Raw genomic sequence first — 19,230 nt, 5'->3', positions numbered from 1 at the left:
GGATCAAACCCAGGATCACTCGGTTACAACTTTTATTAACTAACCTCTACTAATATTAATTAAAAATTGTATAACGTTAAAATATTTTAAATATTATTACCGTATAAATAGCTGGCTGTAAAAACATAGCAAATGCCTCTAATTTTTAGTTTTATACCATTCTAAGATTATCAATGATATATTTTTACTTAAAGGATAAGAAAAAATACGATCACAAAACGGGAGTCGAGTTTTTCACTGACCCGTGAACCCGTTTTAAATAATCTCAACAACAACAAACTACACGTGAATCGGTCAATCCGTTTAGGAGCTACGATGCTATTTACAAACATATATAAGACCCTGTAATTTTAAATAATATTTTATAGTCGCTACAATAGAAGCAATAAGCACCAAAATCTCATATCGCTGTGTTTTTATCTTAATAACATTTTAAAATTAATTAATTTTATCGGATTTTAACGAATATAAGAATCGATTTAGATAACTAATCGGTTTGATAATCACTGATGACGTTCGCGCCATGGAGGAGATTTTAGTCTTAAAATAATTAGGCTAAGCGCGAGTTTGCACGTGGAAAATCTATTCTATTCAACTTTTATTTATTTACTAGCTGTGCTCCGCGGTTTTACCCGCAGTGCTCTGCTCCTGTTGGTCACAGCGAGATGATATATAGCCTATAGCCTTCCTCGATACATTTATCGTTAGCCCATTGGCTATCTAACACCGAATTAATTTTTCAAATCGGACCAGTAATTCCCGCGTTTAGCGCATTCAAACAAACAAACAAACTCTTCAGCTTCATAATATTAAGTATAGATTAATATTTAAAAAAAAATCATATTTTACAGACGCTAGGCGATTTTAATTGTATATCCATACTAATATTATAAATGCGAAAGTAACTCTGTCTGTCTGTCTGTTACTCAATCACGCCTAAACTACTGAACCATTTTTCATGAAATTTGGTATGGAGATATTTTGATACCCGAGAAAGGACATAGGCTACTTTTTATCCCGGAAAAATGACGCGATCCCGGAAATCCCACGGGAACGGGAACTATGGGGTTTTTCTTTGACTGCGCGGGCGAAGCCGCGGGTGGAAACCTAGTAGTATATATGAATGAATGAAAATTTAAATTTAAACTTGAAACTTTTTTATGCATAGTAATTTTTTAACCGACTTCAAAAAAAGGAGGAGGTTATCAATTCGGCCGGTATGTTTTTTTTTTTTTTATGTATGTACACCGATTACTCCGAGGTTTCTGAACTGATTTACGTGATTCTTTTTTTGTTCGATGCGGGATGGTGTCGAATTGGTCCCATAAAAATTTTATTCGGATAGGCCCAGTAATTTTTATTTTATAAGCATTTTTGTCTGTATTTGTAAATGTTGCAAGTGCAAGTTTGAAGTCGGTTGTTTTTAACGCAGTTATCACTTGTTAAAAACTATAGTTCTACGGTCTACCCTGGATTCGGAATGTCGCTTCCATTAGAATCGGTATGAAATTCAAGAATTTGTTAAATGAAAGGGTAAATAATAAATGCTGAAAAATATTAAACTGCTTATTAATTATTTTATAAAAAAAGAATTTATTAAATACGTCATAATACAATACATACTAGGATGTTTTAATAATAATAAACCGTGTGACAACATTCATAATATTTTTCAATAGGTAACCTAATGTTAATTTCTCTATAATAATTATTTCAATTAGTTCTTTGACATATTGTGATAAAATATGCTATTACATATATTGTAAAATTAAAATTGTAATACTGACATCATTTCAGAGAGGAACTATGAACTTGCCGGTTCTTCTCCTTAGATACTGCTTTCCAAATCAGTGGTAAATGTTAAAAATATGTAATGACGATTCAAAACTGCTTCTAGAAGAAGTCTAATTTTTTTTTTTTTGATGTTATATATCTGAAATCAGTCTGAAAAACTATAAGCAGATTGGTTGAAATGTGTGGACGATTGGGCGAAGCTAAGGCCAGTGCCTTAGTTCGTCTTAATTAGGGAGCACGTCAACTCTCTTCAGTCTTTGTATAGCTTTAGGCTGTAGGAGTATGTGTGATAGTGGGTTTGGATGGGATGTCAAACGATCTTTGTATTTAGTTGTAAAGCGATTTGCTTCTTCTGTGATTGTAGGCATTTCCAGACATTCGTGGATTTCTGTATTGCGGGTGTACCATGGAGCAGCAGATATCACTCTGAGAATGTTATTCTGTGTTCTTTGTAGGCAGTTTATATTTGATTTGCTGGCTGATGACCACAACTGGATTCCATAAGTCCAAATCGGTTTAATTACAGAGCAGTAGACCCTCAGTTTATTGCTCAGGGATAGACTTGATTGCCTCCCAAGAAGCCAAAGTAAGTTTCTGAAAGAAGTCTAATTGAATAAATAAATGTTTGAGTTTGAGTTTGAACTCTTCAAAATAAGTTTTCTGTCAGCTTTATGTCTTGAGATAAATGCATAAAAATGTTAAAGAATAATATTAAAAATACAGAAAATATTTTTATTTCCTTTTTCATTAAAAATAGTTGATATTTTAATAATGCATGGAATAAAATGTAAAACGCTACGTGGTTATTTTATTACTTCCACGGGGATTTTTGTGGTTTAACAAATACTGAATACAAGGTGTTTTTAATATTCAACGAAATTATTATGATCCCAACTCACAACTGTAAATAAAATAAAATATTATTGAGAAATTGTAAAAAAAAATATCAAACTCAGTACAGTCATTCCGTAGTTATGCACATACAAACATAACGTCACTGATTGACGTATCGACATGTTTATCATATTATTAGTAATTAACATAACAATGATTAATTAGCATTACATGCATTTCCAAAATTGTTTTCAAAATAGTGAGTGATCCTTTAAAGATATGATCTATCCATACTAATATTATAAATGCGAAAGTAACTCTGTCTGTCTGTCTGTTACTCAATCACGCCTTAACTACTGAACCAATTTGCGTGAAATTTGGTTTAGAGATATTTTGATACCCGAGAAAGGACATAGGATAGGTTTTATCCCGGAAATCCTACGGGAAAGGGTTTTTCTTTGAAAACGCGGGCGAAGCCGCGGGCGGAAAGCTAGTGTATAATAATTATAGCCAATTAATTACGAAATTGAACTAACAAAATTGCAAGTCACTTTCTACCAGTATTTTTAAGTTATTTCATGTTATTTCAACGTAATTGAAAATGCTACAAACCCAACAGATAACTGAATAGTTACGTAACGTTAAATACGGGATCGAAGCCGGGAACACCGAACACGGATACACTTTCCTGATTTAGAACACTAAAGAGAACATAAATTATTTGATTATTCGTTTGTATTATAGAGCCTTTACTTATTTGGCGTAGTCTCACAAATTCTATCAATCTATAGGTAATATTCGAATACATAGGCAAGTTATGCCTCGGTTTTATATACCTATCAAACTGAGTTATTTAGCATTTTGTTTGTATCTGTGTCATACTATTTCTATACTGCTTTTAATCCATTATTCCGCAACGCCGTACAAAAATCATGGAGACAAGGGGAAAAAATCTCTACCTGTAGTTTCGAATTCTCATCTGCACTCAGGTGGACAGCTTACAACTTTACAAGTGACGGCATAGTGCTGAATCTTATTATTTTATGCTCTTATATTTTTATAGATAGGTCACCTGGTAGTTCAAATGACCCATAACTTTTTAAACATGGGCCTGTAGTCTAATACCTACTTATACTGTCTTTCCACAAAAAGCTTTAGACAGGATTTATTTATCTTTTAGCGCAGGTTCTCATTAATCTGGTTTTGTAGTATTTCACATAGGCAACTATTGTTTTGTGGTTAATTCGAAATACTTCGTTGAGTATTTTATAATTATTTCATAAAAATTATACAGAAAATTGAAAATCTGTGCCTGTCGCGAGCGCAGTCGCGAGCGGCAGGCACAGATTTTCACACAGATATTTTCACACAGAGATTTTCACACAGAGATTTTCACACAGAGATTTTCACACAGAGATTTTCACACAGAGATTTTCACACAGAGATTTTCACACAGAGATTTTCACACAGAGATTTTCACACAGAGATTTTCACACAGAGATTTTCACACAGAGATTTTCACACAGAGATTTTCACACAGAGATTTTCACACAGAGATTTTCACACAGAGATTTTCACACAGAGATTTTCACACAGAGATTTTCACACAGAGATTTTCACACAGAGATTTTCACACAGAGATTTTCACATAGAGATTTTCACACAGAGATTGTCACACGGAGATTTTCTCACGGAGATTTTCACATAGAGATTTTCACACAGAGATTTTCACACGGAGATTTTCACACAGAGATTTTCACACAGAGATTTTCACACGGAGATTTTCATGCAGGTTTGCTAAGCTGAAAGTTAGGCCAATTCATTATGGTAACATTTACTATCGTGGTGAACATCACCACTTCAAGGTTCCGTAAAAAAATAAAATCACATAAAAAAGTGGTGAACATACTGGGTAATTTTATCTTTCTTGGCATTTAATTCTTTTTTTTTTATTCCATTCGAAGATCTAACGATAGTAAATGTTACCATACTGAATTGGCCTATCTTTCAGCTTAGCAAACAAAAAAAAATCAAGCATCTAGCGCAATAATTGACGTCACCATGAGTGAAAATATCATCGTACTCGGCGATAGGTGAAAAATTGAAAAACACGTCATAACTCAGAAAATACGAAAAATCGCATAACATACATGGGGGTGATTCGGATAGCCCTCTAGGTCCTCTACCTCCCAGCTTCCGTTCATCACTACTTTTTGGGACACCCTGTATAAAAATTACTTACACATTCTTTTGTTCGAAAAAAGCATCAAAACTGAAAACAGCCTGTACAAGTTATGTCATGTCACCTGTATTGACTCACACATGACATCATTAAATTTTATCGAGTCAAGTTAGAATAATGATGTTTTTATAGTGTTCAAGGTTTACATCGCGGTTTCTGATGATTTGTTGAAAAATCCCCGAGTTTTCAGCATGGGGTACGTTTATTTATGTTATTTCTCAATAGAAGTGTTATTTTTTTCTAGATAAAAATACATTTTCATATGTTTTTTGCAAGTGAAATTTTATGTTGATTTGTAAATTTATGCATAAATAAATAAAATTGGGACTTTTACTAGAAGTTTGTAGCGTTATACCAACTTAGATATGCGGTTGACTTCTATTGAAAAAATAATAAAGGCACAAGGGATAGGAAAAATAAACCACTGCACCGTTTTTGATGAATTTTATCATAGAAATAGTCTTTATCCATATCACTTTTTACTCGATAACAAAACTTAGCTGTTGTGATAAAGGAGACCCTGTATCGATTACTGTAAGAAATACGACTTTTCCAATGCAAGCAAAACCGCGGGGTAAAAGCTACTCCATCTAAATACAAACAAAGGATCTAGGGAGTTATACAGATACCATTTTATGTATTCTGGTCACGACCATCCAGTCACGACGAGGAAAACTCGGGTATTTCCTTAGTTTTATTTTGAGGTAGGTAACTTGACTTACCTGCCTTACCTTTGAGAAGTAACTAAATTGTTTTCGGGAAAGTACCGGAGAAATAAACTTTTTATCTTACGCAAATATAATAGTGGGTCGTCTTTATACATATATGTATGTATGTCTGGGTGTAGCCTTCAGAGTTCAGGTATCGCGATGAGTTGTTTCCGCTTACGAGGGGGATTTTTAAATTAATTAAAATTCCGTGTACCTAATAGAGATATGAGAAAATATATAAATCTACAAACATTTAAAAATGCAAATTACATTAACCTACACATAATAAAGGCAGTCTTATCTTCAATAGAAATTTCTGCCACACAATTTCATAGCACAGAAACGACGACGACGAAAATCCCATACGATTCGTGAAAATTAGCCTAATAAAATAATTAAAATATCTAATACTTATTGCAAATGTTTCTTTTATCATAAGTACAAGATTAATTGAAGTGTTTTATACACAGAAACAACTCAATATTTATGTCAAGGATCAGCGGTGATAAGAAACACTTAAATCTGCAAATATTGTATAGATTTGTATACATACTAGCTTTGCTACGGCTTTGCTTGTATGCTCCATAGTTAAGAATTCTTTATGCAGATTGTAGGTATATAAATATCATCATCATCAGCCCATATACGTTCCCACTGCTGGGACACGGGCCTCCTATGAGGGTACAGGCCGTAATCCACCACGCTGGCCAAGTGCGGGTTGATTCTTCGACATGTCGGTTTCTTAACGATGTTTTCTTCACAATTTCCAGCAGTGGAAATGTTATAAACATGTGCAGATAAATTGAAAATTCCTATTTTTTCATGAGGTATACAAATAAGTATCTTTTATAAAAATGCACGCATTACTCATTAAATTATTGATGCATTTTGTTACGGATAAATTTAGGTTATTCCAATTTTTTTTATTCAATAAAAATTGAGTCAAGAAAATTACTATGCGACACATGTCTCTCGTTGTTTAGATTAAATAATATTTACCTGGTCAATTTTGCATGGGAATCCAAGGTGAAGAAAATTGCTTATGTATTATGTGGTATTATTTACCTGTAATCGATACCTAAATACTTATTAGAAATTTTACCATTTGAGAAAAAAATAACGTAGGTACCTACATAAATTCTAAATTTGAAGAGTATAGGTGTTTATAAAAATTTGTCAAAAATCTTAAATAACTAGTGTAAAAGCTTACTTTTTCATGCGTGTAGGTAAGCTTATAACAATACTTGCGTACAAAGTATGAAACTGCATATGTGTGACATCGGCAATAATTAAAAAAATACAAAGAATCGAGAGTTTATCAGCCAATAACTGGCTTATGTGATTTACGATGACTTCAGAATCTAGAGATATAAACTAGTAATAGTGGTTTTATGAGATTTTATCGTTTGGTTACGATAATATAAAAATATATATAAAAAAAGTATTGCACAATGTATTTACATTTCTTAAAAATGATTAATTAGATTAAAATGGTGATAGGAAAGTAATAAATCATCTTGTGTTAGTAGGTACAAAGTTTTCTTTAAAATACCTAGAAATATAAAATCCTCGGGTCCTCCTGACACAGGTTTTTGAACTTACTAGGAGGACTCATCCACTTTCTGTATTTGAAAATTGTGTGTACGAAATAAATTTATTTTTCATTTTCGTGTCACAATGTCTGTAAACAAGCTTCGACCCTTATTTCGTAACTTCAAAATTTTTCTTTTCAATTGTGACTTATTTGGTTTCTAGAAAAAAACAAATTTAATTTCTCCCTGTGTGAGTTTTTCGTGAATTTGACACTGATATTCTACGAAGTTAACTGTTTTTATTTTGGAAAAGCCCAATTGCAAATAAGTCAGACAATGACGTCACATGCGTCCAATAAATTTCATTATAATCTATATCTATATCTAGATCAATACGTGCACAATTCAAAGATTAGATTTATTTTATTTTTTATTGAATAATATATTTAACAATGTCGAAATTATTTCAGAAGAAGTTCCTGACTCCTGAGTGATATCAGCTACAATTTTGTTTAATTTCTTATTATACCGAGTTTTAATGGCTTATGGCTGATTTTTCAATCCTTGGTTAAAACTTATTCGTCGAATAATGTATAAAACTAACATTTTAAAAACGTATTCTAATTGGCCGTATTTGACAGTTTACGTGACATTTTAATATTATCGTTTAATACTTTATTGGACGGATAAGTTTTATCAAAGCATTGAAAAATCGGCCCTAAGTATAATAAACTAGATTTCCGCCCGCGGCTTCGCCCGCGTTTACAAAGGAAAACCCGCATAGTTCCCGTTCCCGTGGGATTTCTGGGATAAAAACTATCCTATGTGTTAATCCAAGTTACCCTCTATAAGTGTGCTAAATTTCATTGTAATCGGTTCAGTAGTTTTTACGTGAAAGAGTAACAAACATCCATACATCCATACATCCATACATCCATACATCCATACATCCATACATCCATACATCCATACATCCTTACAAACTTTCGCCTTTATAATATATATATTAGAAATATATTAGATATTAGATTAGATTAGATATTAGATATTAGATAACTAGATTTCTAATATAAACCTTATTTTAATTATTTTAAAAGTATTTCAACCAACTTCAAAAAAAGCACGATGTTCTGAATTCGAATGCATTTTTTTTTTACATTTGTTATCTCAGAACTTTCGACTGCGTGAACCGATTTTGATGATTCTTTTATTGTTTAAAAGCTTGTGCCTTCCGGTTCCTCCCATTTAAATTATGTACAGTTCATTTGAAGTCTGTTATTTTTTTCTAAGAATAATATCATGTTGAAATCAAACATTCCAATAATTTTCCCTTACACACTTTCATTTCCCATGAATCAATAAATGACTCGTGGTAAAGGATTTTATCTAGAAGTACTTTGAATCTTTATTTAAAATCTGATAAGTTAATCACGTAGACCGTAATACGTGTTTCCTGTATAAAAATAAAGAAGTTAGTCTTTATTAGTCTCATAAAATGATTATAATATTATTTTGCATGTGGCTGCTTTTACAGCGAGCTTCCAAATTATTAGAATTAAGGCTACATTCAAAGTTATGTATAAATCTATTTTATATTGTGATTTTCTATACTAATATTATAAAGAGGAAAAGTTTGTATGTATGTATGTATGTATGTATGTATGTATGTATGTATGGTTTTCACGCATAAACTACTGAACCGATTACAATGAAATTTAGCACACATATAGAGGGTAACTTGGATTAACACATAGGATAGGTTTTATCCCGGAAATCCCACGGGAATGGGAACTATGCGGGTTTTCCTTTGAAAACGCGGGCGAAGCCGCGGGCGGAAATCTAGTATTATATAAAAATGGAAATGTGAAAGTAATCTGTATGTTGCAAAGTAAGTTATGAAACGCATGGATTTTATTTGTGCATATTTATATCCAGGACAACTTAGAGCATTAAACCAGGACAAGTAAAGGACATATTTTAAAGATCTTTTGGGTAAAAATAATTTAAGAAAATCATAATATCGTAGAGAATAATTATTGTAAATGAAACACTTATCTGGATTATATACTTTTTAAACCCCGTTAATCTTGTTTCTTTTTAAAATTACGTAAAAATTGATCCTATTTTTTGTTATAAATTTTTCTATATCTCGATTTCATAGATACTTAATAAGATACGGTTAATTTGAACCTGTACTTACAGCAACATGATATTGGGAATATCCGTAGTTCATGAGATGGGGAATTCCCCTATGCATGTCTTATTGAATAATTTATCTTATATTTTAGCAACTTTCTGAATTCATACCGTTTCAAAGTCAAAACTAACGTAACGAACAATTATTATTTGTTCAATAAGACTTGTTCTAGACTTCTTCTAGAAGTACTTTTGAATCGTCATAACATAGTTTTTTACCACCGATTCGGAAAGCAGTTTCTATCGAAAAGTGTTGGGAAGAAACTCTGTAGCTTTTGAATGTTTGTACATCGATATATGAGAAAATTTTCAACCGCTTGACTTCATTATTTTTGGAAAGATGTTCAAGTTCACGCTACACTGGCTAAGGGGCTAGGCAAGCGTCACGAAAAATCCTCACGACACTTTTGCTATAGGCAAAAGAGTATATTAGCATTTCTTCTCTATTTCATTTATCATTTAACTCCTAATTATGTTTAATTTGTTAAATGATACCTCCAATAATACGGTCTACTTATTTCAAAACGAAAGGAACTTCCTTCCAATCGGGTGTCCCGCATCACCTCAGACATTTTTTATTTTTATAATTTCTCATACATGTAAGCATAATGTTTCTTTCTGGCAGAATTCTGCTAGTTTTTAATAAAACTGGTGCACTATGATTGGAAACAAACTAGCGGGGATTATAATAGGCGTGGGTCCTGTATGGTCAAGTGCAATACGCAAACATGACGCGTTTGGTGACGCTCGGTGACGTCACTTCCTCCTGTGATCTCTGAACAGAAATAGCATGGGATGGAGTGGGATTCTAGCTATAAGACAAACATACATACATTTATACGACGGTTAAAATAGATTGTTAGTTACTACTATGAATTTATAATTGTGCAGTAGTTTTTAGTCAAAGAATTTTGATTGAAAACTAGCATTGTTTTACCTTTTAAATAAAAGTTTAAAAATGCTCCATATAAGTACATTAATAATTTAAAATAACACGTCAAGTCATTAAAAAAAACTGTAATAATTTCATTCCATAATAAGTTGTAAAAAGAACCGATTAATATTTTCAACTATGGCGCTTAAAAAAATATTTTTCTGATGATAATGATTGAGAAAAAACATAATAAAAAAAATCATTTGGAAAATCCAAAAGTGCACGCCTCATAATTTTTTTTTAATAAATATTTATTAATTATTATTTTTGTTTATTTAATAACAATTAAACCACATCGAATCAGACCCTGAAAAATGAAAGGGTTCTATTCCTGAGCATACTCAAGCGTAAGAGAAAAAAAAAAGACTCGATTAGTAAAGTATTTCGGTCGCTATCGTGTTAACAAGAAAAAGGATCCGCACATGGACGGACACACGGACGTCCAAGACAGAACTTTTTTAAACTGTTTTTTAACTAGTTTAAATAACAAAAATGACATCAAAAATATCATGAACGTTAAAAATAGTGTTTTTTCTTAATATGTGTGTGTATGTATTATCTTACAAGTGCAATGTATGATACATAAAGACATTTTAAGTTTGAAAAATCAGATGTTTTGCGCGAAGTGACAGTAGTAGGTACCCACCTCAACGCTTCGCTTATGAGGCGTGCAATAGAATTAATACTGTTACGTGTTTACATTGTGATTAATTTAATTTATTTATTCACGAATGATTGATAAACAAGTCTCAATTCACTGTAATGCTATATTATCGTAGTTTGGAATTTACAATCGCTTCGGTTAAATATATGAATATTAATATTTAATAATATACCTATTATGTGTATTTGTCGTCATAGAAAAATACCTCATTCATGTTTTGTTACATGGATGGACTATCGATTTTAATCAAAATAAATCAGAATTTTTTCCTTACATCAGTTTTTTATGGTGATACAAACTGCATACCTACCCATACGAAGAAAAATATCCTAAAATATAATCTTATATATAAAATTCTCGTCTTATATATAAAATTCTCGTGTCACAATGTTAGTCTGCATACTCCTCCGAAACGGGTGGACCGATTCTCATGCAATTTTCTGTGCATATCGGGTAAGTCTGAGAATCGGCCAACATATATTTTTCATATGTACCACGGGCGAAGCCGGGGCGGACCGCTAGTATGTACATATATGAAATTAGTACGTCGTAGAAGAAGCTTTATGCTCTACCAGTGTTGTAGATTATGAATTATGATCTCAATAATGAATGTTACCATCTAAGATATTGTTTCACGACCAAGGGTGCTTTCCACCAATAATGTGCGAGGATATATAGCGAGGAATTTGTTTGTAAGATGTGTTTTAGGCAGGAAAAAGTAAAGATTGATAAATAAACTTGAGATACTTTATTAGACGATATGCGTAGCACAAAGGGTAAAGGCGGAAGAGGAAAATTATATAATGACAGATAGGTATTTGACATACACACTTTTTATATAAGTAAACGCCTTTCATCAACAATAACCAATCGAAATGCTTCAAACTTCAAACTATGAACATTATTGGTGTAAAGTGGGTGTAAAGAAGCACCCTAAGGCAAATGTAATGTTGCATTTGCACATTCAAAACATTAGTAATTGAGTGTCCACGGGAATTTATGTTCGGGAATCTCAAAGCGAAATTCGAATGCACTGTTTATACGCGTATCTTCGTTATTCGCATCGCTATTCTGTCGAATGTGTGAATGCACCATAACAACCATAACATTTTCAACTAAAATCAAGCCCTTTACACTACAGCGCGTGTAAAAGTAGGTATACAAACAAAACAAATATTTCTTGCTAAATCAGATAAATCACACAAATTAATTGCGTGTTTTCAACCTTACATAAGATATTTTTCTTAATTAGTATATTTTCGTACATTGTGCTTATAATGGTAATTAAGATAAGACATTGTGATTACGGGCTTATTGTTTTTATTGGATATTAATAAATTGATAATATCTAACAGGTATCAACCAAGTTGAACCTGTTAAAAGTGTTTTTTACATAAAAATATCGTCATACACTATCATTGGGGTAATTACTAATTCAGGCGACAGGGTAAAAACTTAAATGTTAACTTTACGTAACTACTAGTGATTGCTTAAGAAAATTTTATGTATGCTAATATTATCAAACCTAAGTATATAATATCTTCATGCCATTTTTGAATGACTAGCTGCGCTTCGCGGTTTCACCCGCGTGGCTCCGCTCCTGTCGGTCTTAACATAGCCTATAGGCTATCTCGATAAATGGGCTAACACAGAAAGAATTTTTCAAATCGGACCAGTAGTTTCTGAGATTATCGCGTTCAAACAAACAAACTCTTCAGCTTTATAATATTCAGTATAGATAGTAGATACTTGCAAAAGCGATGCTCTAAATTGGTATTTACAATTTTCCCAAATTAGCCCACATCCGACATTCCCTCAATGCACTAAATACAACGTTATACATGTACCTTCTCTACACGTAAGCCATTGAAAATAAATCAGATCATAAAACGGCAGAATTTTCTTATTAGCTGCAGCATAATACAGCATATGTTTTTTAAACGATATGTCCAAAATTTTTGTTGCTTTTGATTGATTTCATTGATTGATAAGCAATATTAACGTTAAGGGAATCCCCTGTACCTTTTTCTTTTTAAATATATCATCCATAGGTACCTAAAACTTTCTCACACTAAAGTACTTTTAAATCTATTAAATTTTTATTTAAAAGTGCACACGTAAAATCATCCAAAAGCTGGTTTTATGAATAATGCAGTAACTTACATTGACCCCATATTTGCGGTAGGTCGCGGGTCCGAACCAGCTGAGCGTGCAAAAATTGTTCACAATTTGTTAAGTATTTGCAAACAGCTTTTAGTATTACACAATAATTTATAAATGTGTTATCTTTAAACCTTGTAAATTAATGCGTAATTTGAAATTTCTAAGAAATGTTGGACTACAAAGAAAATAACGTACCTACCTATATATTATTATGATGATTGATTATTATTATTTCACAAAGAATCAGCCGCTTACTCTGGTCTTATCTTGCAAAAGTACAGTATTTAATTCCAAGTACATTATATTGTACATAGGTATATTGATATTTTAGTGACGTTATGAATATTCCTATTCACTGAATGTTTTGCGTATATTTCAGGACAAATTTCACACACGGCACGATTACGAACGAAAATACTTATATAGATAATTAACACCCAGACACAGAGCAAACATCTATGTTCATCACACAAATATTTGTCCCGGGTGGGAATCGAACCCACGACCTCTGGCTTGGAAGGCAGGGCCACTACCAACCAACCAATCCGATACCGAATGAACTTCAAAACTCAAACATTTATTTATTCAATTAGACTTCTTCTAGAAGCACTTTTGAATCGTCATTACATATTTATAGCATTTACCATATTATATTACATATAATTTAAGAACTTATAGATCGCAATAGTTTATAAAATACCTGGTAATGGATGATGCCAATTTGTAGGTACATACATATATGAATTCATTCAGTAGATATACAACTATTATTCAGAGACAGGCGAAAATTTGGGTATCGATTAAACAATTAAATTTTCTTGAATATCTTGAACGAATTAAATCAACAAGTACCTACTTACAGTTTTTATTTCAATATTTATTTATGTATATATTTTTATTTTATTTATTGGAAACACATTACAGTCAGTAACAAATACAAATCAAATTAACATAACCTTTGAATTTTCATTGGACATACAAAGTACCTATCGTAAGTAAATATCGTACGTGTAAGTCGTTCCTGTAAGATTAATTTAATAACTACGCAGGTAGACTACATACACAAAGATATAGATTATAGTTAATAATTCGTTTTTAATATGTATGAAAATGACAATAAATATTAGAAATAACTTAAATCACTATCAGCTGCAGGGCTGCCACCATTCAGTTATAAAAATAATGTAATTGAACAAAAAGAAACACAATTTTTTTATTCGTACAGAACGTATTTGAATCTTGCCAGGGTAGCAACCGTAACTTCCGCTCGCCAGCCCTTAAATATCAGATGAACTCGGCATGTCTAAGTTCACACGAGCGAGCAATGACCGGGGGCAGAACCGGTCCTCCGTCTGGCACAACCCTCTTACCTCTTATCACCATTGATTGAGCTATTCATTATTATCGTTCACCTGATTTTTATACCGCGCGCTAATGTTAACCAGTCAGTATGCGACCAACCGCCGCGGCGTGAACACGTGGTGATAAATAACAGAAATGTAACTTTACTGTGTTAGATGCATGGGGTAAAACGGTGTATATATTTTGTAAATATTTTTTTAAGTGATCTATATTATAGTGTGTGTAAAATCCTGTGATATTAGTTGTAAGATCCCACGAACGCTGCAAGTGAGTATTTTTTTTTACGTAGATTATAATTATTATAACTTTATTTATTTTTTAGATTTTTTGTGCATTTCTGTCTTAATTTGTAGTTGTTTATACATGTAAAATTAGATTAGATTTTTTTTAATAACCTTATTAACAGAAATTTTAACTTACCTGAATTTGTTAGCGGAATTCTGTCAGACACAATTAGGTACATGTGTTTATGAATGGCCCAGGTAACAAGTACATACAATGCTGTAAATACAATAGATCGGCTAACAATGGCATCATTCAAGTTTTGAATATGCTAAAAAACATCTAATGCGAGAGGCCTTTCGTCTTTTATGAATGCTGCGTATTTTTTTTTTTCCTTAATTATAAATTTAATTCTGAAAGTTTAGTCATAGGTAATTAAGAAATAAAGGAAGGGCTTATAAATTACTAAGAAATATTTTAAACTTTTAACTTTTACTACCTATTGTGTATTGCAAAATAATATCTAATGAAACTTCGCACGTTACCATTTTATATATGATTTCTTATCACAGCAATTTTAAATAATTTTAGAAAAAACTAAATTATCTTAGAACTAATACAATTATGTAAGCTATGCAATTTTTCTCATAAAGCATTAATAATTTTATTTTTATAATTACATCGAACAATGCAATTGCAAAGAAAAGAATTAAAAAACGATAAAATTATATAATTAATAGATCCAAATTAAACACACATATGGCATTATATTACCTATTATCTTCATAAATGTAAAATAAATTAATCGATAATGCCATAATATTAAATATTATTTATGGTGTCTTCAATTTCGTAATTTAATCAAATAAGTTAATCCAGCTATCAGTTTAATACTGTAAAGTACCTAATAAAAATTCATAAGAATACATTACCTATATTTTTATACTTTAGATTTTAGATAATATTATGTAGCTATTATATTATTTATCTATGGTAGTAGTAGGTATTGACGTGTTAGGCTTATTTAATCTTATAAGTACATAACTGCGCAACGGATTTTGAAACGATTACCGCCGTCGTGTAGATTATCATAATTCATAAGGTATGTATTATAAAAAAATAAAATATATTTAAAAAAAACGTTAAAATTTGTAATAAAAAATTTGCGGAATAGCTAGCCCGGTAAACTCTTTTGCAAGTAAAAAAATATTATTTTAAGCGGACACAAATACACAAACCAAATATTATAAAAACCCGATCAGCCATTCTTCAGTTATAAGTTATGTTATAAGACGACTTCATTTTAGTAACTTTAAATATTTATCTATAGATACATTTATTCAAATATTTAATAGATTAATTATATTATATTAATGAATAAATAAATCATGTGTGTTTTATTCATGACTATTTACGTATTACATGTACATAGTTAGTAATTTTAATTTTTGTAATAAGGTTATGTTATTGTTATAAATTTTTAAACATAATATAAAACAAAAGGTTTTGATGTATTGATTTTTAATACAATAGAATTTGGTCGATGTTCATTTCGTTAAATAAATAAATAATTTAAATAAACATCTGCATCAATGTTTTGTCGTAGTGATAGTTTTTGCGCGCTCTTTTTTTTCTAAAAATCTACTAAATAAAAAATATTATAGAACTTATTGACAAAAAAAAAATAAATACATACGTGCACATTACAACGCCCTTAGCTGTTATGGGTGTTTTAAAAAATTGCTTTAATTAATATACACAATACTATAACACTTACTACAATAAATACCACAAAAAATATTGCTACAAAATATATTCCTTTTAACTTATAATCATTCAGTTCATCAGTCCTGAAATAATAATCTGTAATTATTAGATAATTAATAATGAATAATGAGTTCGATAATGATTTTATTGATTTTGTATAATTGCAAAAAGCCGATGTACAATTGGTTATATTTCGTTTTATCGTTGTTAATATGTGTGATATGGGTTTTAAATAGCTGTATATCTTTGCAATGATCTTGATTTATCAAGGCTTCAAATTTATATCTGTGTAAATTAATCATATCCTACTAATATAATAAATGCGAAAGTTTGTGAGGATGTATGTATACATGTATGTTTGTTACTCTTTGACGCAAATACTACTGAACCAATTATAATGAAATTTAGCAGACATATAGAGGGTAACTTGGATTAACTCATAGTATAGGTTTTATCCCGGAAACCCCACGGGAACGGGAACTATCCAGGATTTTCTTTGATATATTTGATGGTATTGAAAGCGCCTTAACCATTCTATCAATTACATGATACGGCTTGTTCATTGTGATATCAATGTTGTATTTTGAATATTGCTACTTTTAATCTAGTAACAAAATTTTAAGGAATCTCTTTATAATCGTTTGCTTATAAACTAGATTAGAACCTAGGGCTTTATCTCAAAAACGAAGACGAAGTTAGGAGAGGGACTAATGAAAAAATCTTTGGGAAAAATATGGAAAAAAATAAAAATGTACACAAATTTTATTAATAATATAAATTATTATTAGAATAATGATTTATTTATTTGTACCTGTTGTATTTTTTACTTTCATTGTCTGTCGCAATTTTACCGGTATTTTGACGTATACAATAGATGTATGAAAACAGTTTTTTTTATTCGTCACACGTAGTTTTAGCTTCCGCCTAATTAGTCAGGCAAGATGGCCGATAGTTTTGACTGTGAAACAAAGAGCTCATTAATGTATTGGTGTAACGTATTAAATAACTAGATCAATAGTGATTCAGTTTTCGTTTGTAGTAAGTATGTATTGTGTGACGTCCGCTTAAATTATGTTTTGTAGTAAATTTATTCAATCTTTAGAAATAATATTTGGTCTGTTTTTAATGTGGATTTAACATTGATGTTTTTATATTTAAAGCACTTGTATAGGTATTTAAAAAAATGATATTTTGTACGTAGCAACAAAAAATAGTTCTTAATTTATTCACTTAACTAATGAACACCCTAGCAAATTACTTAGATAAGGCCATGTAAATTCGACTCCCTATTACATAAACTTAAAGTACAGACGTTCAAAGATGACATTTGCGTTTAAAAAGCTAAACCAACGAGATACAGACGTATTCAATTACCTGCGAAACACGAGCCCGACGCTTATCACTGCGCTACCGGCGGTAGTTGCTATGCAATTATATGCTACTAGCCGTGCACCGCGACTCCGACCATGCTTAATGTAATGTAAATATGTAATTTTCTTAAGGTATTTTTTGCGACATTTTTTTTTTTGGTATGTTAAAATATTTTTTAATAAAACTTTTTTCTGGTAGCCCTATAAGAGTTAAACGGCTAGGCATATTCCCGTATATTTTAACAATTATCAAATATTACCACCAGGTAGAGTCAGTCTAACAGTAGAAATTCCTATTTATAGATTTTATCTATCAGTGCAAGTCCTGTCAAAATTATTACAGCCGTTCCGGTAATACAAAATATATTAATGACAAAAATGTATTGTGCCTACATTAATATCACGCGTGGATTAAAGTTATCATTTAATCACTATCAGTTCATTTGTATGGATTATTGTTATTTGTGTATTTGACGCACGTGTTCACTGTTCTGGAAGGCTTACCCCTGTGGGGTATGGGGTATGCGGCAGACGTATTTAGAATTACCCCCATTGATATCTCTCTACAGTATCTTCTCAGACAAATCATCGGATTCGAACTTAGGAAATCTTGATCATGAGTTTTAATTGTTTTAAAGTATTAACCACTTTGCTAAGCGAACAGCTGTATTTAGAATACGTTGTATATATATAATATACTAGATTTCCGCCCGTGGCTTCGCCCGCGTTTTCCAAGAAAAATCCGCATAGTTCCCGTTCCTTTGCGATTTCCGAGATAAAATGTAGCCTTTGTCTTATTCTGAGTCTTCAGCTAGCTACATACCAAATTTAATTGTAATTGTATCAGTATAGTATTTAAGTGAAAGAGTAACAAACATCCATCCTCACAAACAAGCATTTATAACATAAGTAGGGTAGTAGGATTATTTTAATACAATATGTCTTCGTCTATTTGATTTTTTGTATTAAAAACAATGAATGGAATTTAACATAGATAGGTACGCAATATAATGAACATTTTGTAAACAAATTATGAGTAATGATTAGGATTTATGTAATTAGAAAATATTTTATCCAAGTACAAGGTGTTTAAGGCGCGGGTCAAACACAAGCGGCGCGGGCGCGGGCGTGCCATAAGCGCACCTCTTGAATCTGTTTTGCACCACGTCCTTCTTATACATTTTGTATGAAAGAATTTTGGACAGGCGTCGAGACGGCACGCCACGGTTGTGCCAAGGTTGCGCCTTTCCAAAATTATTTCATACAAAATGCCAATAGCGCACCCGAAGCATGCCGGCAGCGCGCCCGCGGCGCGCCCGTGGCGCGCCGCGCCGCTTGTATATGTCCCGCGCCTAATAATTTTTATTAGTCGTAGATAGGGAAACTACGTTTCAATCTATAGATACTAATATACTAATAATATCTATTATAAAGAGGAAA

General features: G+C 31.6%; 1 protein-coding gene across 1 annotated transcript in view; it reads left to right on the top strand.

Moving 5' to 3' along the window:
• Positions 1-19,230, top strand: part of LOC149898048 (solute carrier family 41 member 1-like) — a 74,913-nt gene that overhangs the window by 10,667 nt on the left and 45,016 nt on the right. Inside the window, exon 2 of the mRNA XM_090115792.1 lies at positions 14,515-14,698. The gene's annotated coding sequence lies outside the window, so the exon portion shown is untranslated. The remainder of the gene's footprint in view (positions 1-14,514; positions 14,699-19,230) is intronic.

Source organism: Colias eurytheme, chromosome 24, assembly GCF_061535395.1.
Source record: "Colias eurytheme isolate Ceu_HAF_F1 chromosome 24, ilColEury1 Martin Lab GWU primary, whole genome shotgun sequence".
NCBI classification, from domain to species: Eukaryota; Metazoa; Arthropoda; class Insecta; order Lepidoptera; family Pieridae; genus Colias; species Colias eurytheme.
This window is presented reverse-complemented; position numbering and strand designations above follow the sequence as displayed.